The sequence below is a fragment of the Lactuca virosa genome, chromosome 4 (assembly GCF_052849685.1).
Source record: "Lactuca virosa cultivar CGN04683 chromosome 4, Lactuca_virosa_CGN04683_v6, whole genome shotgun sequence".
Taxonomy (NCBI): domain Eukaryota; kingdom Viridiplantae; phylum Streptophyta; class Magnoliopsida; order Asterales; family Asteraceae; genus Lactuca; species Lactuca virosa.
Genome location: NC_136429.1, coordinates 531,853,731 through 531,877,687, shown reverse-complemented (window position 1 = coordinate 531,877,687; position 23,957 = coordinate 531,853,731). Strand labels below are relative to the sequence as shown.

Sequence of the window (23,957 nt, the reverse complement as noted above, 5' to 3'; positions counted from 1 at the left end):
CCGATCTTTACGTTCGTCCGTTTCTGCATTTTTAATTACATCTCATACTCCTTATGCTTGTAAATTCACTCGAATTTTTATGGCCCACACCGCGTAGTTCATCTTCGTGAGCATTGGATAGTGTAACGTAACGCTACCGTCTTTCCCGGTCCTTTGAAAACTTTCAACTCCGGCTTGAGAAGATGACGAGGTTGGTGTAGTCATTCTTGGCATATACTTGGGCATACACGAGTAAGAATATATATATATATATATATATATATATATATATTTTGAAGTATGGGGACCAATATGAACTTTTCAGAAGTTCAGGGGGCAAACAGAACTTTTACAGAAGTAAAACAGGGGCTAAATTGAAATTTTTCTGAAAAACGGGACCAAAATTGCAATTTTTCTGAAAAACAGGGGCCAAATTGCACTTTCCGGAAGAACAGGGGCTAAACTGCAATTTCCAGAACTTTGGTCAGCTGCTGACGTCACTGCTGATGTCACTGCTACAGTGCTGCTACAGTACCGTCTTCTCCGGCGAACCCTGGTTTTTCCGGCGACTTTTCCGGCAGATTTGACCAACTTTGACCGGTGATTTGGAGGCCTTCCGGTGGTCAAAAAATTTAAAAAAAGTATATTTTCGGAATCCACAGAACGAGACCTTTCCAACGGTGTACTCCGAAATTGTTTTTGAGACAAAAAATTTTCGACCAAAAAACAAAGAATGTTTCCCCGGAGCTTAACCAAGCTCTAATACCACTTGTTGGGGTTGAAACACACTTTTATTCAGAACTAGAACAAAAGAGAAGAGCTTACACACTCAATATTACAAGAAAAAGAAACAACCCTCTAATACTCACTCTAAGTATTACACACTACACTCTCTGTTTTGTGGTGTCTTACAACTGAGGTTAGAGCCTCTATTTATACTTAAACAAGCCTACAATTACTACTGCTACCATTTATTGTGTTCATTATGTGAACATACGAAGTTGCCATTTGAGTTCTTATTGTCAACAAAGGAGGGATTCATTTGTCAACTAAAGAGGGTGGTACAGCTACTCATGGCAGGTTCACACCCAAATAGGTTTACACTCACAAGATGAACTATATCACGCTTGGTTATAGCTCCTTCCTGCAACACAGAACAAACAAAACAAACTAGAGCTAATTTGAAAGAAAATCAGTTACTTATGATCACCAGAAATACGATCAGATTTCACAATTGAGATTAAACATAAACAGTGTTATACTAAACCTATAAGTTAGCAAAGACAATTGACCAATTCTTCTCTAAATTTCAGTTAATAACCATAGAGATTTATATATAACCAAAAGAATGCTATGCATTCTAAACTGTAAATAGTGATAGGAGAGAAATGTGGTGGAATTTAACAAAATCAATTCAATATATGACCAAAAAAGCAGTTCAAATATTTCAAACATAGTATTTACCTAATCACAGCACGATGTCAAGTGAAGATCAATAAAATCATGAGAACTGAAATCAATAATCTCTAAATTCTTGAGGTATTGCAAGCTCGCTGATGTTGTTAATCGTGATTAGAAGGATAGGTCTAAGGAATATGAAACTGATCGAAAGCTGTGTTCTTCACCGACGAACAGATATGTAGTGATCGCCGGACGTTTTCCGCTTATTAATTGGACCGACTGTCGTAGACGACGCACGTGTCCTGTATATATTGTTTTCGGTATATGGCTTCATCACATAACTTCGTTTAAATGAAAGAGCATTTTAAACCCAGAAGTTAGTATAATAGCCATGTTTGCTCCCTCAAATAAGTTTCTTCTTCAAAGAGTCCTTGGCTCTTTAGCAAATTTTAATTACAAATTATCACATAAAGCTACATATGCTCTATAATAATTCAAAGTAAGTCTCTATAAGCTTGAACTTAACTTATAATATGTTCCAAATTTGCTTTTTGTCCTCAAACTCGATAAAAAACGATTTGAAATAACTTGTAAACAATCTTAACCGTTTGGAGCCCTAAGTCTAACAAGTGGACGTATATTTTTCTTTGAAATCAACTATGATAAATTACTTGATTGTATTTTTTTTTAATTGTTGGTTGAGAGATTATCAATTTGAACTATTTTGTAATTTATTTTTGTATAAATCAAAGCTTGTATTTGTCTTTTTATTGATGAAATGGAATAATTGCATAAATTTGCAACCAAAAATAAAAAATAAAAAATAAAACTCATCTTGGCCACTGTTTATGATCCTATATTGGGTTGGCTCTTTAGGAGATTTTGTTTGCTTAGTAAAGAAATAGATCTATGATCACATGTGGCTTAAATGTTGCTTTATCTGTTTGCATTGAACAACTGTATATATAAAACATGATAAAGTTGATTTTACTACTGAGGTTTAAATTTTTTAAAATTCTTGCTATTGCATTTAGCACCAAAGTTAAGGTTATACATTTGGTTTTCTTTGTGCATTTGTTTCTAAGTCATTAACTTTGATGTGAATGTCTGAATGATAGGTACAACCCATCAAGAGATAGTAGGTCAGTCAAGACTCAATGACAGACAAATGTACGCATTAAGGGACTACCACATACCTAAAGACAAATTTAAGGGGTCAAATATAATGTGTTTAAACAAAAAAAATGATACAAAATGAATGGACATTGCATGAATCCAATCGGACATATTGGATAACAAATAATAAATATCCGACTGTTAAAACCAATCTAATCCAATGTTCAATAGGATCAGTTCAGTAATCTATTTCCTATTTGACCCATTAATAACCAAGCCAAAAAGATTTTTAGAAGCTTGTGGAATTGCTGCCAAAATAAAACAATTTCCATGAGTAAATATAAATTTATATTAAAATTCTTCATCTTCAATCATTTGTTTTAACTAATTATCTTATTCGCATTTTCACACACGTCTATATATGTATCACCTTGTGAATGCACATCCGAAAACTCCCTTAACAAAACTTATATACCATAACTTTACATCTATTAACATAAAAGACAAGTTGAAATTAAATGAGTTCCAAACAATGAATTGATAAAGACTTGGTAATACTTTACAATTACAATTTAAACCTTAACAAGAAAATCAATCCATTCTCCCCTTCTAATAGTGTTTTACAAACCAAATCAAGTTCCATTTAGATTACAATTTATAAAGATTTTTTTTACCTTGAATTGTCACATTTTCAACCATTTTGGCTTCACCATTTTCTTCTCGCCAGCTGGCTTCTGTACTGGAGCAGCAGCCATCACAACAGGCTCGGGTATAAGGCCGTCTAGATCTTTTAAAGCCATGACATCCTCTTTAAGAAATGGGCTTTGTGCAACAGTATTATCATCACCTTGACATACAAAGTACAAACACACCATTAAATAAATTTCATCAATATTTTATTTAGAGATGTAGGAGAATGCAACAGCCAACAAGTATCAACCTTGTGGTAAGTCATATGAAAATAGACGATTGCACCAGGAGCAAAACCAGCAGAATAGAAATCTTGAGACATGTTCTTTATTTGCTTCTTGGGAGGTATAGTATCTGTACAAAAAAAAATGCCAAGAATGCCCTTATATATATTTATTCATTTTCACTATGCTTTATTAAGTTATATTGTATGCTCACATATATAGAAAGGGAGGTCTGGTCGAGCTACAACTTTCACAAGAAGATCAACTAAGCTTTGCATTGTCTCTGTTGGATGGAATGTGGCTTCTAATGTGTGGTTATCTGGGAAGTGAGAACCTTATACGAATCACTGCCTGTATATTATTATATAAATAAATGAATTAATGAAAATAATATAGTTAGTTACATCATACTTAAAATGATAATCTGAAAAATAAAATTTTACAAAAGATAAAAGAAGTTGCTTCCCAATTTAAGTTAACATCTACCTTGGTAATTCTTGATCTACTAGCTGCTGCTTCTGCGTCTCGAATTTTCTTTGTTTTCAAATATTTATCTACTCACAATTGCACACAAATTGTGATGAAAAGAGCAAATATTATAGCAACAATAACTAATAGAACAGATATCACCTTCTTTTTTTGTAGCCAAGATGCGATAATAATCTGCAGTGGTGAATTCCAGGTCATCTGGTTCCTCTGTCCAAATGATAAAGAACATGTTCATGTGAAATCATAAAGCTAACTGTGAAATCGAATATTACTTCTTAGTTACAGGGGAAGTGAACTTCCTACCACTGCCAGAGACATCATTTGATGTTTGAGAGATTGTTGCTGTTGTTGTCTCGAATACACGGATTTCCCGACCATAAGTTTTCTTTGCAGCAACACGCTTTTCCTGAATTAAACATATCATCAACACTTAGTATCATCATTGCAAAACATCAGGCATTGTAGATCCAACATATAATAGCTAAAAAAAACTTCAAGTCTTGTCTTATGTTAATTCTTTACTTTTCTTAATGCTTCAATTGATTGTATGTTCAAATTCTAGCAGTTCAAAACAAGATAAGATCAATACAAATAACTTTGTATGTAAGGAACCTAGTAGATATTCCAAATCGAAAAGACAAAAATAAGTTACACAATGTTGTTCTTATGTTCCTGAGTTAATTGATTTTTTATCCGATACTTAAAATAATGTATTGGTCATTGATTATGCTGACCAACAATCTTCAATCGGATAATAATTCTTGAACCCTAATTGATTGATTTTCATTGATTCTTATGAAACCGATAGGAATACTTTACAGAAGAGACAAATTCAAACAAGATAAACCCCTATCAGATTCGATCAACGTTACGGAAAAACTAGAACAAAAACGCAACACAAACCATAGCAAGTTGATCGGCGAATCTCCTCCGTTTTAGAGCTGGAGAATCAACTAACATCTGCGAACCCAGCAATCGAAGCCTGGGAATATCTCTTGCGTCACGTCTGTCACTGCAGAATTAATTCGAATTCGCCTCAAGTTTTGTTTGGGCTGTCGTCTTTTTTATTGTCCCCTGAGCTGATGGACTTGGCGGGCCGGTTACTCCACGGTCACTCCCATCTGGCCTGGCCCGTATTTCTCTTTTTGCTCTTGGAGTTTGTTTGTGTTTGTCAAAACATAACAAATTATCACTAGAGAGTTGCAAGGAAACATATTTTCGTCTATTCAAAGATTATTCAAAGATTTTGAGATTATATTTTTGGGTACTTGTCTAATAATTGCAATGTTATTATTAATGTCTTTTTAATTGTTGGTTGTTCATTATGATCGATTTGATTATTTTTATACAACATAGAACAGTTTCGTCTCCATGTCAATATTGAATACGAAAACACGAAATCTCCTTTTGCAATTACTCTTCTTTTTTTGGAACAACTATATGTATTAAAAAATGCTAGCTAGAAACTAGCAAAGGAACAAACAATTTGTTCACGAGGGGTTTTGCAACCATGAAAACAACGAAATCAAAAATAACCTCTTTTCTGTAATTCATGTTCCCGAAAATTATCGCGTTCCGATAGGTCCAAAAAACCCAAATGAAAGTAACACAAATCGTCTCCATAATCACCCTTTGGAAACTTGTTACAACCTGGTTATCAATCAACTGCAACAAATCTTGAAAATAATAAAAAAGAGGAACCGATTGGTCTATCCTAACCGTAAGCTTTTTCCAAAGTTGTCGAGCCAAAGTGTATTTTAAGAACAAATGCTCCACATACTCTTGCTCAACACGACAACACGGGTATATCACTGAATCCACATCAACACATCTTCTATTGCATCTAGTAGGTAGCCTATTAAGAATAAGTCTCAGGGTTGGGTTTGTTTTGAGATTTTGTTAAAAAAACATTGATTTGTGAGTTATTCATATAATATAAAATGGTAGTGATTTATCATAAAGCCATTTTTTGGTCATTAACATACAAAAATACCATGAGTTTGCGGACAAGTTTTTGTTAAACACAATGCAATACACACACACACACACACACATATATATATATATATATATATATATATATATATATATATATATATATATATATTCACATGTATAATTTTTGGTTCATGATAAATATATATATATATATATATATATATATATATATATATATATATATATATATATAATTTTTGGTTCATGATAAATATTTATGCTAGATTCATTGATCTTCATCAAGTAAAACTCAATAATTTTTTCCTCTCAAGAGTACTAATGGTTTGTTCGCAACGTACCGTTCAATCATGCAGTAAGAATTTAATATCACTAGAGAGTCGCAAGGAAAAATATTTCGGTCTATTCAAAGGTTATTCAAATATTTTGAGATAATATCTTTGGGTACTTGTATGATATTTGCAATGTGATTATTAACGTCTTTTTAATTGTTGGTCGTTCATTATGATCTCGATTTGACTATGTTTTATACAACAACATAGGAAATTTTGTATCCAAATCGATATTGAATACGAAAGCATGATATCCTCTTTTTGCCATTACTCTTGCTTTGGTGGAACAACTATATGTATTAAAAAAATGCTAGCTAGAAACTAGCAAATGAACAAACAATTAGTTCATGAGGGGTTTTGCAACCATGGAAACAGTGGAATCAAACATAAACTCTTTTCTGTAATTCACGTTCCCGAAAATTATCGTGTTCCGATATGTCCAAAGAACCCAAATCAAAGTAACACAAATCCTCTCCATAATCACCCTTCGGAAACTTGTTACAACTTGGCTATCAATTATTGCAACAAATCTTGAAAAGAATAAAAAAGAGGAACTGATTGGTTTATCCTAACGGTAAGCTTTTTCCAAAGTTGTCGAGCCAAAGTGTATTTTAAGAACAAATGTTCCACATACTCTTGCTCAACACGACAACACAGATATATAACTGAATCCACATCACCACCTCTTCTATCTAGTTGCATCTAGTAGGTAGCCTATTAAGAATAAGTCTCCAAATAAAATGATAACTTTAATCGAAAGAAATATATTCCACCTAGTAATACCATCAGCAAAAGGAAGCTCCAGAAGATCCAAATGAGATATTGTGTCTTTAACCGAAAAAAACATTATCCAACCTAAAATCTCATCTCCAAGTGTCGGTCTGCTCTGAAATATGAACCATATTTAGCACATCCATTAATTGTTGAAACTGAGAAGCTAATATTCCACCACCAATAGGATGATTCCAAGGAATCTCTCACTTGTGTGACTGTCCCCATAATTACTAACTAAGAAATCTATGTTAACTGGCAACACAAATAATCTAGGAAAATGAGCTCTCAAGATGAAGTAATGTCCCAAAATTTAAGGCCAAAGATTTCATTTTTATAATAATAAAACATCATCCAAAACGTGTTCATAAAACCATAAAAATAAATTTATAGTATGTCAATAATCATTCAAATACATAAGGTCAACAAAATGCGGAACAATATGGTGTGTGTGATGCCATCATCCCGAGCCCTTCCCCTTCGATCATGAAGTACCTGAAACATACACTGAAAACCGTAAGCACGAAGCTTAGTGAGTTCCCCAAAATACCCTATACCATACATATCAAACATACAATGATCCATTCCCCACAACCATTGTGCCCCGCCCGACATCGAGCCTTGCTCGAAACAGATCTGTCAGAACATGAGATAGGCCCTGCCCATCACATTCTTCAAGCCTATCCTAGCATCGGGCCCCGCCTGGCATTCATACAGATACATAAATACATGCAAGAATCACTAAGATAAATAGCATACAATACACCCATCAGGCCTCGTCTGGCATCAGACCCCGCTCGGTATACATATCATATACTACACATGCAAGAGTCATACAGACAACAAGCATCCTAATCATAAAAAATCACGTGCAAACCCTAACTTAGGGTCTTGGACCCTATTGAAAGGCCTTAACTGATGGGTATTTGGGGTTGCAAGTTCAATGCCATAAACGTAAAATAATCAAAAACAATTTTAATTAATTAGAGCACATGCAACCTAATAGGATCTATCTCTTTCATGTAAAGGCAACATACTTTGAATGCAATTATATAGAACTTTCCTATGAACTAACTAATTCATAAGAACAAGAAAAACTAACATTTAAGATTATTATTGTAAACAATCTTGAATCCTTACTTGAAAACCTTTGGTAGCAAGCGCCACAAGTATCGCGCCTCTAATGGTTCACACCCAAACCCAAGCAACTAAGGGATTTGAAGAGAGAGAGAAAGAGAAAGGAGAATAGAAGCAAAAATCGGAATTTCCTCTAAGGAATAAGGCATGGACGAAATTAAATCCAAAGATGGGTTTATATAGTTGTTAGGAAGGTATTGGATAAGGCATGTATCTCCAAGATAACCCTAATCCCTTAACTTCCTCCCTAAGGCATCCAAGGCACCCTTAGAGCCCAAGGAAACCCTAGAAAGGATCTAGAATTTGTTCCCCCTCTTTATGGGCGGTTCTAGAATTCCTCAATGCTCAACTATTGAACATTGTCACCTTTAGTCCTCTTACTTTTAATTAATCCAATTAATTTCCAAAATTAATTCTAATTAATTTCTGATTAACTATTAATTAAATAATACTAATTTCAATTAATATACTATTTTCATAATATATGAACAAATTATTTATTTTGATTTCTAATTAATTTATTAACCATATAATAAATTAATAAATCATTCTCTTTATCTAAAAGGTATCCTATTCAATTGCTAGGTTTGAAGGAAACCTAAATGGACTGTGCTATTATCTATTCAAGTTTATACCAATTATAGTTATGGGCTTAGACACCTAATCCAATAGTCTCCCACTTAGATAAGTCTAATAACTATAACTGCCAGTATAACTTCCACACTGATCAACAAATTGTAACTACCAAAAGTCGTTGTCAAAAAACTCTGACCCAGTCAGTAACATGTCCTAAGATAAGTGATCAAATATTTCTCCGTTCTACAAGATATCATATAGACATGATACATGGATTATAATCAATTTCATTGTCCAAGTTTTGTTTCTCGATTTCTGATTTGTGATGACGACATTAGACTACTAATCGAACACAACAATTTAGTCTTGGCTAGGTCTAACACTTATAAGTCAACACCAAATCACCGAGAGGTCCAAAGATATCGCTTTTCCCATTAGGGAAAAAGGAACGGATAAAATTTCACTTATATGCTTGCACTATTTACGTATCAAATCACGCACAACAATACGTTTTATAACATCATGTTACTGATGCATTTACGTATTATCAATGCACAATCGACTTGTAAACAATAACTCATATATCTCAATTTGAGGAATATAAGATATTATCGTATCAAAATTACTCATGATAAAATCCATGAAGTAATTCTCTGAGCGTAGGTTTATCCAATACTTAAAATCCTTATTTTCTAAGTACTCATGAACATTGCAGCAAACAATTGTTATGTCTAATCCCCATAGACAATCTAGAATTCAATTCATGACAATCTTAATTCGCTACTTACATCCAAAAGTACGATCGACTGTGGGAATTCGAATAATCAACTTATTCAGGAAGTAAAACATGCAAAGTGAAACACAATAATAACGTAATTAACTATGGTCTCAAAACTATTGAATATAAATAAGACTCTTATTATTTAATCACCATATTAATTAAGACTTTATTTATTGTATAATGTTTCGAGTAATCAACTAAACACTTGAATTAAAACATCAGTCATTCCATGTTATGAACATGCATACTATGTCTCTCTATGGTCCTTCCTTTGTGAACACATCGATTGGACACCATTCCAATGATGCTCATTTCACAATTATAAATTCTTGTTACTACCAAATGTGTTAGAATTCCATCTTTACATGCAATTTCCTTTTGTGATGTCGAGGCCTCAAAGTGAGAGAGACTTTTCCAACGATATTACAAAATGTTCCATTGAAACTTTGTTACTTAAAACAATTCCATGGCAACAAAGTCTCAAATTCAAGATACACTCCTTGAACACCTTCCTTGCATTAAAGTTCCTAAATCACATGTAGATTTTAATAACCAACTCCCACTATGGAAACATTTCCGTATTCCATATAACCATCAATTTTGAATAAGAATCATCTCAATCCATAATCATGTCAATATGGTCTGTCCAAATCAATACCATACTTCCAACTGTCAACAAGTAGCCAATCTTTTGGTATAACCTTAGAATGTTCTTGACAGTTCTTCAAGAACTTTAGTCACACAAAGTTCTAGTCCTTTTCCCTTCTCAATGCCCAAGGAATTTTTCAAAAAATCAGAACAACTGAATATTAGCATACACAATCGATCCTATATCCGAAGCATATGAGACTCGATTCATAAGACCTTGTATCTTTTGCTATAATATTTTCATATATTGAATTTCCTATGTTGAATCATTTCAACATGATATTCATGTTGGATTAATGTCTAAGTCCATAACTATATTTGGTATGTACTTGACCCGACCCGACATGGTCCATTTGGGTTGCACTTCACCGACACAATTTATATGGATAGTCTTTTGAGAATAGTATATTTATGATTTATATTAATATATTATAAGTTCTAATATATTAATATATAATCATATTATTTAATTAGTATTGATCAAGAATTAATTTATAATTAATTAAGTGATCAAAAGGAACTAATTAAATATGGACTCTTAGATATATATGTGTAGTGGGCCAAGTTCATTTAGGTTGGGCTAAGTCTTCATGGATAGTCCATGGAGCTTTAACCCATGGATCCTAGGAAATGAAAGGTCATGGGTATTAGGGTTTAACCCTAATCCTCCACACTATATAAAGGGTCTTATGGTTCATGAAATTGGGCTAGTGGCTAGTGTGGATACACTAAAGAGGGCAATAACCGATTTCATAAGTGTGAGCCAAGTATCCATATTCTCTAAAGGTTTTCCAAGGTGTTTTAGTGATTTGTGATTCCACTTGAGGCTTCTACACTATTGGGGCTAAGCTCTTAAAGTTCAATACTTCAAGCTTCATTAAAAGGTATGTATTCTAACTTGTTATATTACCCAAGTATCAAGGATTGTATGCTAGATAGGGTAATACCTTGGAATATTAATATTTGCATGTATAATAGAGAAAACATAGATCCAAGGTATTTAGGGTTGCATGTACACTTAGGAGTGTTAGAATGCTCAAAACCCAACAGTGGTATCAGAGCCATGGGTTGTTTTCTGTTATATTCGTGCAAATGTTTGATTTTCAAAGTTGGAAAAAAAACATGAAATTTGTCAAAATTTAAGATAATTACTTGTTTTGTGAAAAACTAATTATTTGTAAAATTTGAATCATTTGCTATATGAGTTGAATTAGGTCAAATTTAGTAAAAGATAAAATGATATGATTATTTTATTAGTTTTAAAAGTTTGATCTAAATGTTTTAAGGAGTTACAAATTTTGTCATAAAATTTTGGAGCTCAAAAGTTTTTTTAAAGTTGTGATCTTAAGTGTTTTGAAACCTCCATAAGTTATGAATATGTAAAGGTTATAAAAAAATTGATTCAAAGTTTTTATGGAGTTACAAAATTTGGTGTTAATATTTTAAAGAATTCCATAACTTATTCTTAAGTTATGGAACATGAAAAGTTTCATCATAAAACAAGCATTTAACTCCATAAGTTATGGATTACCAAAAGTTTTATGTTTCCTTGATTTATGAGTTAGTTTAGATTAATTGAATTTTTTTTTTGTGTTTTAGTTGTTTTCAATCCTAATTAATCTAGAGGTAGTTCATAAAATGTGTTTTTGTAACTTGTCCTCAAGTTACATAAAAGGTCATATTTATGAATCTTAAAACTCATAAAAGTGTCATAGGTTACATAAAAAAAATGAAGAGTCTTTTTCATTAAATAGTATTATGACTCCATAACTTGTCCTCAACTTATGGATGCTTAAGAGTCACTTCTTTAAAAGTGTTATTAAAGAATAAGAGGTTACATAAAAAATGAAGAGTCTTCATTTTAATGAACCATTAAACTCATAAGTTTTGAAATGAAAAGTTTTGAATAGTTTCAAAAATTTGCCCTCAAGTTTTGGAATTTGTAAAGTTTTTACTTATGAATATTTTAATTCCATGTTAAGCCCTTAGAATTTTAAAAGTTAAAATTCAACCCTTATACTTTATAATATTATAAGTTAATAATATTTATATATATGTATAAGAGTAAAGTCATCTTACCATTAGTAGGCCTCATTCATGAAGCCGGTCTATAAGGGGGGTATAAGGTTACTGCCTATAAAATGGCAGTTTAATGGGTGTCCACTCTCACCCACCGCTTCCTTGACCGGTGGACGGTCGTTATCCGAACGGGTAGGACAAGGACTATAATTCTCCCTTCATTAAAAGTATTAATGATACATACTAAGTAACTAAACTCTTATTAATACCCAATCTTAGTTACTTAGGAAAATGTGAATTTGGTGCTAACCCATGAAATTACACTTTGCACTTTGCTTAAGTCAGTTAGTGGAGCGTGTGTGGTTAACCGGCACACTAGCTTGATTTAACAAGGTACGCAAAGGGTAACTTAATGTTTATCATAGTATCAGTGGAGCGTGTGTGGTTAACCGACACATCGATTGAGGGGTAAATATTAAGGGTACCAAGTATATTTGCATGGTTATTCACACCTTGTTTTGTGATCCTCGGCATCCCAGTCACAAAACCTGAAGGGCACACTCGAGATTGAAACATGCCTTTGAAAAGTTCAATGAATCTCAAAAGAATCTAGGAGTTTCAAAACCAATTAAAACCTAATAATACATTTCGTTTATCTTGGTGGAAATTGGTGAATCGTCATTCACCTACCTTCAAATATTTTATAGCTTGGATTACGGCATCCCTCTTCCAAGTTATAAAATAGTTTGCTGGGTCCTAGCCTTAATATTTCATATTGGGTGTTATATTAAGGACTTTAGATCAACTATCTTGAATATCTCCCAAAAAGATGTCTGGTTCAGACATCTATGATCCTCCCAAATCTCTTGGAACTTCACTTCCTCTACCTCCTCCAATTATTCTCCCTAACCCACAAGTTCAAGGTCACTCAAGCCCTATTGGCAAGCAAGGTCTATGTGTGATCGCATCTTGGAGATGAAGTCGCATATTGACAAGCCGGGAGAGTTAGGTGTCAAACTCTTGAGAAAGTTGGTGGTTCAACCACTTTCTAAGTCACATAGTGAATTCCTTTGGGAGTACTATGAAACAGACTATGACATGACCCTTAATGATCTTATCTATTTGCTTGGTGCTGCTGAATCAGCAATAATTTGGAGCACTGAGAGAGCAAATTTGATTAGTAGATCAACTTCCCAAACTACCATGGACATTGACAATGGTAACATTGGATATCTAGAAAAGCCTTCTCTTCCCAAGGAAAGGGATTGACCATAGTCAACTAGGTTCACCAAATGGTAAAGAGAAAGGCTAAGTCTGCGATAGTCCCATGTACCATTCCCAAAGAGTCCCTATGTTTCTCTTGCCAAAGGAAGGGGCATTGATTGCGAAGGAGCCTATTTACCTGAAAGATCATAAGGTTGATCAAGTCAAGAAGATTGACTCTAATTCAGGTAAAGTCCACTATCTAACTCTGTTAAGTTTCTATTATGAGATTCTTGTTACATGATGTGACTGGGTCACATGTTGATGTTTTAAGAATCAAAGAAAAGTGAAGAAACTTAAAGGAAGTATATGCTGATTCTGATCGCGAAGATGGATCTCGATCGCATGGTTCTGTGATCAGAATTTTGAGTTGTTGCTTAGGAGTTATGATATATTGCTTAGGAATAGATAACAACAAAGTTTTTCATGTGCTTCTGCACTGTAAGGATAGTTTTTCCGCAAAGTTTTTAAAATAAAAGGAAAAAAAATGATTTAATTTATTTTAAAATATCCTTACAATGACATTTGTGAAAAGGAAAAAAATTGTTGCTTATATGATTCCATTAATAGCAAGAGTGGAAATATGAATTTGATTCTTTCATTTGTGGTAGTGTCTAAATTTTCCAAATAAGGAAAGATTCTCATCACCCAAGTTTCAGTTGGATAGAAACTTGGAATCATGCAAGTTCTATAGTATGATGAATGAGAACTTTCAAGCATTGGAAAATTAAGACTAATTACTTGTTCACATGGATGTGTGAGTCAAGTAAAGGACTAATGGATCGAGTACACATTCTTGTGCACTGATCAAGCCCACCACAAATGTAACTTGAGTGACACATCTTAAAGAAAGGTTTATTAACACTAGTCAAATGTAAGAGTAAAAGGTTTTCTACTCTTGTACATTTGAATTTGGTAAGTTGTGATGTTTTGGATAAAACAGAGACCAACTTAGGCCAATTGTGTTAAGTGTTTGTCTTGATTAGGTTGCAGGGATTGAAAAAGTTGTTTTGCTATAATTAAGGGAGAGGAAATTATACTTCATTTCAATTCTAAAAAGCTTAGATTGAGTTTATAATCATTCTAAAGAGCTTATATTGAGATTTTAATCACCTTTAGTCAAGAATATATATATATATATATATATATATATATATATATATATATATATATGAATTTCATGTTGGATTGGTTCAACTTAAGAAAATTCTATATATTGCGTTCTCAAAATTCGATTATGATTACGACATCCCTTTTCATAGTCAAATTTTGAGAATATGGCAAACAAAAAAATTATTATGGCAAAAGACTGGTCTAGAACCATGTCTTTATGTGAAACATCATGAATCGTGTCCCATTTACTTTGGGTACAAGATCGATTACATGTGCTATAATATTTATCCTTTCTGAATTTTCCAAATGCCTTGGGGCATTAAGGGGAACAATGTCTAGAATTTGATATGACTAAAGTGATTAAGCAATTGTCGAGGACAATCTAAGGTTTACCAAAGATTGGTTGCTCAAGGACAGTGGGAAGTATACTGTTAATATTGGAAGGACCATATTGACATAGTTTGAAAAGAGGCAACTCTTGTTCAGAAGTGGTAGTCAAAATGGGAATATAGAGTTGTCTTCATAGGTGGAAGCAATCTGTGTAAGGTTAAAGAAACTTAATGCAAGAAGCATGTTCAAAGCAATGCGCTTTGAATTTGAGACATCGTTTCCATGGAATTGCTCTCCATTGGAATACTCTGTAATAATTGTTTCCAAGTCTATGTGGCTTTTTGCATAATCATTACAAGAGGAACAGTGCATATAAGTTTAAAATCTAAACAAATTTCGATAAATGTTAGGAATTCTTACATTTACGACAAGGATTTGGAAGTGTGAAAAGAGAATCATTGAAATTATGTTTAATCGATCTAGTTCACAAAGTAAGGATCATAGATAAACATAGAGTGCATACATGGTGTATGGCAAAGCTATTGTTTAGAAAAACATAGTGTACATGCTTGGAGCATGGGACAACTAGTGTTTTTAATTCAGGTATAAAGTTGATAAAACCGAAACAATGAATAATGAGTAATCAATATGGTGATAAATAAAAGTGGTCTATTTGTATTCATAGGGTTTGATACCATATTTGATTCATTTATTCTTGTGTTTCACTTTGCATGTTTTGACTTCCATAATAACTAGGTTATTCTTCCGGAATGACTAAGTTATTCAAACCATCCATAGTCGGTCATATGTTGGAAGTAGATATGAATCAAGACTATCATGGGTTAGCTTGTAGAGATCCAAGTTGGTGGACAAAGTTGTGCTACAACACTCATGAGTGCTCATAAGTTCTGAGTACTGGATTCAACCCGCGCTCATTTGAATCACTTCATGGATTTTATCACGAGTGATCATGAGACGATAATATCTTATATTCTTCAAACCTAGAGATATGAGTTGTTACTATGAGTTGGTTGTACATTGATTGCATGAAAACGCATTCGGTAACTCGATGTTATAAAACGTGCCTTTGTGTATGATTCAAGAAGTAGTAGAACAAGCCATATGAGTCGAAGTTTATCCATTCCTTTTACCTTCGGGAAAAAAGCGATATCTGTGGGCCCCTCGATGATTTAATGATGACACATGTGAGTGCTTGGCCAAGCCAGGACTGATTTGATTTGTTCAATCAGTCAGTCATCATAAATCGGAAATCGGGAAACAACAAATGGACAGAGAGAATGATTATAATCCATGTCTCAGTCCATATGATATCTAGAATGGAGGAATATATGATCCCTTATCTAATGGACAAGTCATTGACAAAGGTCAGAGTTCGTTGACAAGATCAGAGTTCGACAGCGGCTTTAAGAGCTACGATTGCCAGTTGGTTTTTGAAGTCATACTCAATAATAGTTTTAGACTTATCCAAGGGGGAGACTGTTGGATTAATGTCTAAGTCCATAACTATATTTGGTATGTACTTGACCCGACCCGACATGGTCCATTTGGGTTGCACTTCACCGACACAATTCATATGGATAGTCTTTTGAGAATAGTATATTTATGATTTATATTAATATAGAGTAAATTACTGAAATCGTCCCTGTGGTTTGGTCAAAATTGCACGTTTGGTCCCTAACTTTTTTTTTGCACTCGGATCGTCCTTGTGGTTTGATTTTGTTGCATTTTTCGTCCCTGTGGTTTGATTTTGTTGCATTTTTCGTCCCTTACATACATAAAGTTAGGGACCAAACATGCAACTTTTACCAAACCATAGGGACGAAAAACACAACAAAATCAAACCACAGGGACGACCCGAGTGCAAAAAAAAAGTTAGGGACCAACCGTGCAATTTTGACCAAACCACAGGGACGATTTCAGTAATTTACTCATTAATATATTATAAGTTCTAATATATTAATATATAATCATATTATTTAATTAGTATTGATCAAGAATTAATTTATAATTAATTAAGTGATCAAAATGAACTAATTAAATATGAACTCTTAGATATATATGTGTAGTGGGCCAAGTTCATTTAGGTTGGGCTAAGTCTTCATGGATAACCCATGGAGCTTTAACCCATGGATCCTAGGAAATGAAAGGTCATGGGTATTAGGGTTTAACCCTAATCCTCCACACTATATAAAGGGTCTTATGGTTCATGAAATTGGGCTAGTGGCTAGTGTGGATACACTAAAGAGGGCAATAACCGATTTCACGAGTGTGAGCCAAGTATCCATATTCTCTAAAGGTTTTCCAAGGTGTTTTAGTGATTTGTGATTCCACTTGAGGCTTCCACACTATTAGGGCTAAGCTCTTAAAGTTCAAGACTTCAAGCTTCATTAAAAGGTATGTATTCTAACTTGTTATATTACCCAAGTATCAAGGATTGTATGCTAGATAGGGTAATACCTTGGAATATTCATATTTGCATGTATAATAGATAAAACATAGATCCAAGGTATTTAGGGTTGCATGTACACTTAGGAGTGTTAGAATGCTCAAAACCCAACAATTCATATATGTCCAAGACTAAGTTCTATTAAACCCTTCAATCTAAACTTTTAGATTTAAAGTATGAGTACTCTCTCCCTCAAGTCTATCATTGAGAAACAATTCCCAAATTTTGCAATTTGCAAATTTGAAAACTTTGTTTCCTATAAATAGTATTGCCAACTTGCAACATTTAACATAACAATTATGCTTCCACTAGCATAACAATTATGCTCATAATAGCACACCAATTATGCTCCCACTAGCTTTGACATGTCCCCAAAAATCAACTGGATTTCTAGAAATCAACACTCTTGACTTCCTTACTAAAGTGCATATTTTTGATACATGACACTTCGTTAAGTCTTCACCTAGACTTCTCAAGCTTATACACCTTTCATTAGATAGTATATGTGTGTATGTTCAAACCCTTTCAGAACTTATAACCATATCTCCTGTACGTTATAATCAAATATACAATTTAATATTTTTTTTTTAAGTTTTGTTCGTTCACATTATATATATATATATATATATATATATATATGTATATATATATATATATATATATATATATATATATATATATATATGCTCGAATAAACAAATTAAAATAGAACCACGGATAACAATTATTTAATAACAATTAAAATATAATTATTTAATTTTTTTTATATGTTTTTCGTTTACATCATTCGTTTATATATTTTACTTTTTTTATTGAGCTTTAATAGGTTTTATTATTACTTTTTAAACGAATAATCTTAAATATAAGAAAAAACAACTATTATACCGCAATAACAACTATATTTTAACAATTATTAAGAATAATCTTAAATGAAATCTACCACTTGTTAATACTCATTAAGTATATATTGTCTGAAATACTAAAAAAATTCCTCTTGTATTTTAATTTGAATCCTATTTCTTTTGTTAAAATAAATACGTAGAGAATTTTTTATTATTTCAGACAATATATATACTTAACTAGACAAATTCCCACGTTGTGCGACGCATGTAAAAAATATATTGTTAAAATGTTGAAAAATATATATTTAAATGGTGGTGGGTAGTGGGGCATAATATATATATATATATATATATATATATATATATATATATATATATATATATATATATATATATATATGGTGAGGTTCAATAGAGAACCATAATTAACCAAGGAACCAAGGAACCAATCTTTTTTTCAACTTTTAGAACTTATTTTTTATCAAAAAAAAAAAAACTAAAAATACAGAAATTCATAACTTTTTATCCTTTTTCCGAAGGGTGATTATGGTGACGATTTGTGTTACTTTGATTTGGGTTCTTTGGACATATCGGAACACGATAGTTTTCAGGAACGTGAATTACAGAAAAGAGTTTAAGTTTGATTCCGTTGTTTCCGTGGTTGCAAAACCCCTCATGAACTAATTGTTTGTTCCTTTGCTAGTTTCTAGCTAGCATTTTTAAATACATATAGTTGTTCCAAAAAAGGAAGACTAATGGCAAAAGGAGGATATCATGCTTTCGTATTCAATATCGATTTGGACTAATGACAAAATGGTCCTGTGTTGTTGTATAAAACATAGTCAATCGAGATCATAATGAACGACCAACAATTCAAAAGACGTTAATAATCACATTGCAAATATCATACAAGTACCCAAAGATATTATCTCAAAATCTTTGAATAACCTTTGAATAGACCAAAATATGTTTCCTTGCGACTCTCTAGTGATATTAAATTCTTACTGCATGATTGAACGGTACGTTGCAAACAAACCATTAGTACTCTTGAAAGGAAAAATTATTGAGTTTTATTCGATGAAGATCAATGAATCTAGCATAAATATTTATCATGAACCAAAAATATACCTGTGAAGGGTATATATATATATATATATATATATATATATATATATATATATATATATATATATATATATATATATATATATATACCCTTAAAGGTATATAAGCGTAGGTATCCAAACTCATCATACTACGTGGTTTTGTATCATATATATACATTGTAATTGGCTAATGTTCTTATAATTCAATTTCTAACTTGATTTACTTCTAAGATTTTTATAAATTTCACATTTATCTTCCTCTTATATAAATTTCATGATCAACTATAATATATATAGCCTAGGAGGTGTTCGACAAAAAGATGTGATGTAAGAGGAAGATTATAGTGAAATTTCAAAAATATTGAAAGTAAATCAAGTTAGAAGTTGATGTTTAAGAACATTATAATGAATATATACAACAAAACGATGTGTTTTGGTGGGTTGTGTACTTAAGCTTATATACCCTCAAGAAATGGCTTTATGATAAACACTACCATTTTATATTATATGAATAACTCACAAATCAATGTTTTGTTTTAACAAAATCTCAAAACAAACCCAAACCTCAGACTTATTCTTAATAGGCTACCTACTAGATGCAATCTAGATAGAAGAGGTGTTGATGTGGATTCCGTGATAAACCTGTGTTGAGAAAGAGCATGTGGAGCATTTGTTCTTAAAATACACTTTGGCTCGACAACTTTGGAAAAAAGCTTACGGTTAGGATAGACCAATCGGTTCCTCTTTTTTATTTTTTTCAAGATTTGTTGTAGTGGTTTGATAGCCAAGTTGTAACAAGTTTTCAAAGGGTGATTATGGAGACAATTTGTGTTACTTTCATTTGGGTTTTTTGGACGTATCGGAACGCGATAATTTTCGGGAATATGAATTACAGAAAAGAGTTTATGTTTGATTTCGTTGTTTTGGTGGTTGCAAAACCCCTCGTGAACTAATTGTTTGTTCCTTTTGTTGTTTATAGCTAGCATTTTTTAATACATATAGTTGCTCCAAAAAAGAAGAGTAATTGCGAAAGGAGGATATCGTGCTTTCGTATTCAATATTGACATGGAGACGAAACTGTCCTATGTTGTATAAAAATAATCAAATTGAGATCATAATTAACAACCAACAATTAAAAAGACGTTAATAATCACATTGCAAATATTAGACAACTATCCAAAAATATAATCTCAAAATCTTTGAATAATCTTTGAATAGACCGAAATATGTATCCTTGCAAATCTTGGGTGATAATTTGTTATGTTTTGACAAACACAAACAAACTCCAAGAACAAAAAGAGAAATACGGGCCTGGCCAGATGGGAGGGACCGTGGAGTAACCGGCCCGCCAAGTCCATCAGCTCAGGGGAAAATAAAAAATACGACAACCCAAACAAAACCTTGAGGCGAATTAATTCTCCAGTGACAGACGTGACGCAAGAGATATTCCCAGGCTTCGATTGCTGGGTTCGCAGATGTTAGTTGATTCTCGGGGGATTTTAAGGACACCCGATTAAAAATTCAAAACCACCAATTCAAAACCATTGACAGTAAACTTAATTAAAAAATCATTAAAAATGTAATAATTAACGACAGAGAGTGTCCGTTTTTCAAAAGTATTTTCATGTTTTTTTTAGAATAAATTACAGAAATGCTCATTGAGCTTTGGTCTGATTCATAGTTTTGGTTCTAAGTTTAAAAATTAATAAATTACATCCCTATGATTTATAAATATTACAGTTTTAGTCCTTGTTTCATATAAAAATACTAACTTATTATTCCTTTTTCTTTTCCATTTTTATTTAACATTTTATTATTATTATTATTATTATTATTATATCGCATTGTTATTTATTCTTACATTTATTTTTTCATATTTGTTTTTAGGGTTTAAAAATCTTTTAATATTTTTGACGTTATAATCAAATATACAATTTAATATTTTTTTTAAGTTTTGTTCGTTCACATTATATATATATATATATATATATATATATATATATATATATATATATATATATATATATATATATATATGCTCGAATAAACAAATTAAAATAGAACTCCGGATAACTATCAAATATCAAATATAATTATTTAATTTTTTTATATGTTTTTCGTTTACATCATTCGTTTATATCTTTTACTTTTTTTTTATTCAGCTTTAAGAGGCTTTATTGTTACTTTTTAAACAAATAATCTTAAATATAAGAAAAAACAAGTATTATACCGTCATAACAACTATATTTTAATAATTATTTGTTAAAATAATAATCTTAAATAAAATCTACCACTTTTTAATACTCAATAAGTATATATTGTCTGAAATATTAAAAAAAAATCCCCTCGTATTTTAGTTTGAATCATATTTCTTTTGTTAAAATAAATACGAAGATAATTTTTTATTATTTCAGACAATATATACTTAATAGGTATTAATAAGCGGTGGATTTATTTAAGATTATTCTTTTAACAAACAGTTGTTAAAATATAATTATTATTTTGATAGTTGTTTATCATAACAGTTAAGATTACACATTTAAAAAGTAACAATAAAACCTCTTAAGGTTGAATTAAAAAAATAAAACACATAAACTAATGATATAACGAAATAGACAAAAAAAAACTACATTAAATAGTTATTGTATTTTTATTTATCTATACATAAAAAATGGATTTGTTATAAACTATAATAATTATTATATTTTTATTTATCTTTGATTATTTTCATATAAATATTTTGTTTTAATTTCTATATTGATTAAGCTCGTATTAATCTACGATTATTCCTTAACCGATGGGGTATGTTAAATGATCATAAATATAAATATAGTTATTTGTAAATAAAATATTAATTAAAATAGTTAATAAGATAATAACAGTCTTTTTAGGTCGGATTAAGCGTACAACAAAAAGATCTAATAGGGACAGTCCGAGTTAAGAAAAAATTTAGGGACCTAACTCGTAGATTACCCCAAATCATAGGGACCATTAGTGTATATTGTGACATCCCCATTTTCACGGCCAAAAAAGACCGATTTTGTTTATGCTTTTTAAAAATCAGAGTACTTCTTTTAATAAAAATCTTGCGGAATTTGTTCCCAGAAAAACATGATAAATACGTTATCAAAACATTTCCGAAGAAATGTATTTTTATTCATTTTAAAACATTTGGTATGTCATCGTCAATACAGAAACATAAGTATAAACAGAACTTACATTCATTTACACTAGTGATCTACATCTCTTTTAAATCTCTCAGTGTAAAGTAACTTCATATCGACACCTGTGATACAAATAAACTGAGTGGGTCAGGTTGGGAAACCTGGTGAGTACATAGGGATTTCAACCTACAATAATATAATTATTATGTTTAAACATCAAACAATCAACCCAATTACCCATCCCCATTATCTTCCTCACTCTTAAGGGTCTACCCTAAGAGTCATCTATCCTGCATTCATTCATTCCGAAGTCCCTTGCTTCCAGGGTTTATAAGACAGACACTAAGTCCATAACTGCCAATGCTCATTCGTAAAGCACTAAATCCATAGCTGCTAAAGTTCATTAATCGGGTACTAAATCCATAGCTACCAGTGTTCATCTAATAGGTACTAAGTCCATAGCTACCCACGTTTCTCTATCAGGTACTAAGTCCATAGCTACCAATGTTTATTTATCAGGTACTAAGTCCATAGCTACCGACGTTTATCCAATAGGCACTAAGTCCATAGCTGCCGATGTTATTTATTAGGCACTAAGTCTATAGCTGCCAATGTTCACTCATATCATCTTTCATCTCTCATCATTCATCTACTCATGTTTTACCCAACATATTCGTAGATATAAAATACACATACAATTTAAATTATTTAAAACATGTATAAAATCATTCATCCAACATAGATAGCAAGTATACAGGTTATATGCACACATAGCACGTAATTTATATAAAATACCTCATATCTATGTGTAAGATGAAAGTAACTATGCACTCACTTGATAAGGTGGTGACTCGGTACTCGGACAACGCTTCGTTTACTTTAAAATAATTTCCTTCGACGAAACCTAGTATTATTACCACTAGATTTTAGTCTAATATTTACCGTGACTAATTATTAGTCTTATTATTATTATTGTTATTATTATTATATAAGCGTTTAAACAATATTTTCCAACCACTATGTATAGACAGGGGTCAGACATAAAACACCGGAGGGCGGGATCATTTTGGCATATAACACTTTTCAAATCCAACAACCCAGACGGCCCTTCAAACCGGATTCCCCGTACCGCGAGTGGTTAAAAAGATATTATAACGACACTTATATAACCCATAATAATAGCTCAAATAATTATTATAAGATCCTAATAACGTTACTATATTTAAATAAAAGCTATATTAAAAATTAGGTAGGCGTATCTTACCTACGAGGGGGTTTGGCTAGAAGTCGTGCTCTGCAGGGGCAGAACTTCTGAGCCGAAAGCTCTTCTTCTCGGAGCCGTCGAGCGCTCCGGGGCTTTCTTCTAGCGCTAGGGGAGTTTTTGGGAGGTTTAGAGAGAGTGTTGAGAGAAGAAAGAATGAGAAAGGTGTGAAGAAAATGAGGGTGGGAGAGGTTCTATTTATAGGGTGAAAAATGGCTGAACTTGGTGCCACATGTCACCATCTAGTGGCAAGACTTGGGGAGAAAGCAATGGCCAAGATTGTGTCATATCA

At 32.1% G+C, this 23,957-nt stretch overlaps 1 pseudogene across 1 annotated transcript; it reads right to left on the bottom strand.

Moving 5' to 3' along the window:
• Positions 1-3,004: 3,004 nt before the first annotated feature.
• Positions 3,005-4,859, bottom strand: LOC145107188 (plant UBX domain-containing protein 1-like; annotated as a pseudogene). The gene is made up of 7 exons (XR_013707752.1): positions 4,803-4,859; positions 4,203-4,305; positions 4,041-4,106; positions 3,897-3,964; positions 3,625-3,761; positions 3,437-3,540; positions 3,005-3,343 (listed from the first exon to the last, which is right to left on the bottom strand). The product of XR_013707752.1 is annotated as a plant UBX domain-containing protein 1-like (transcript).
• Between the last annotated feature and the right edge of the window lie 19,098 nt (positions 4,860-23,957).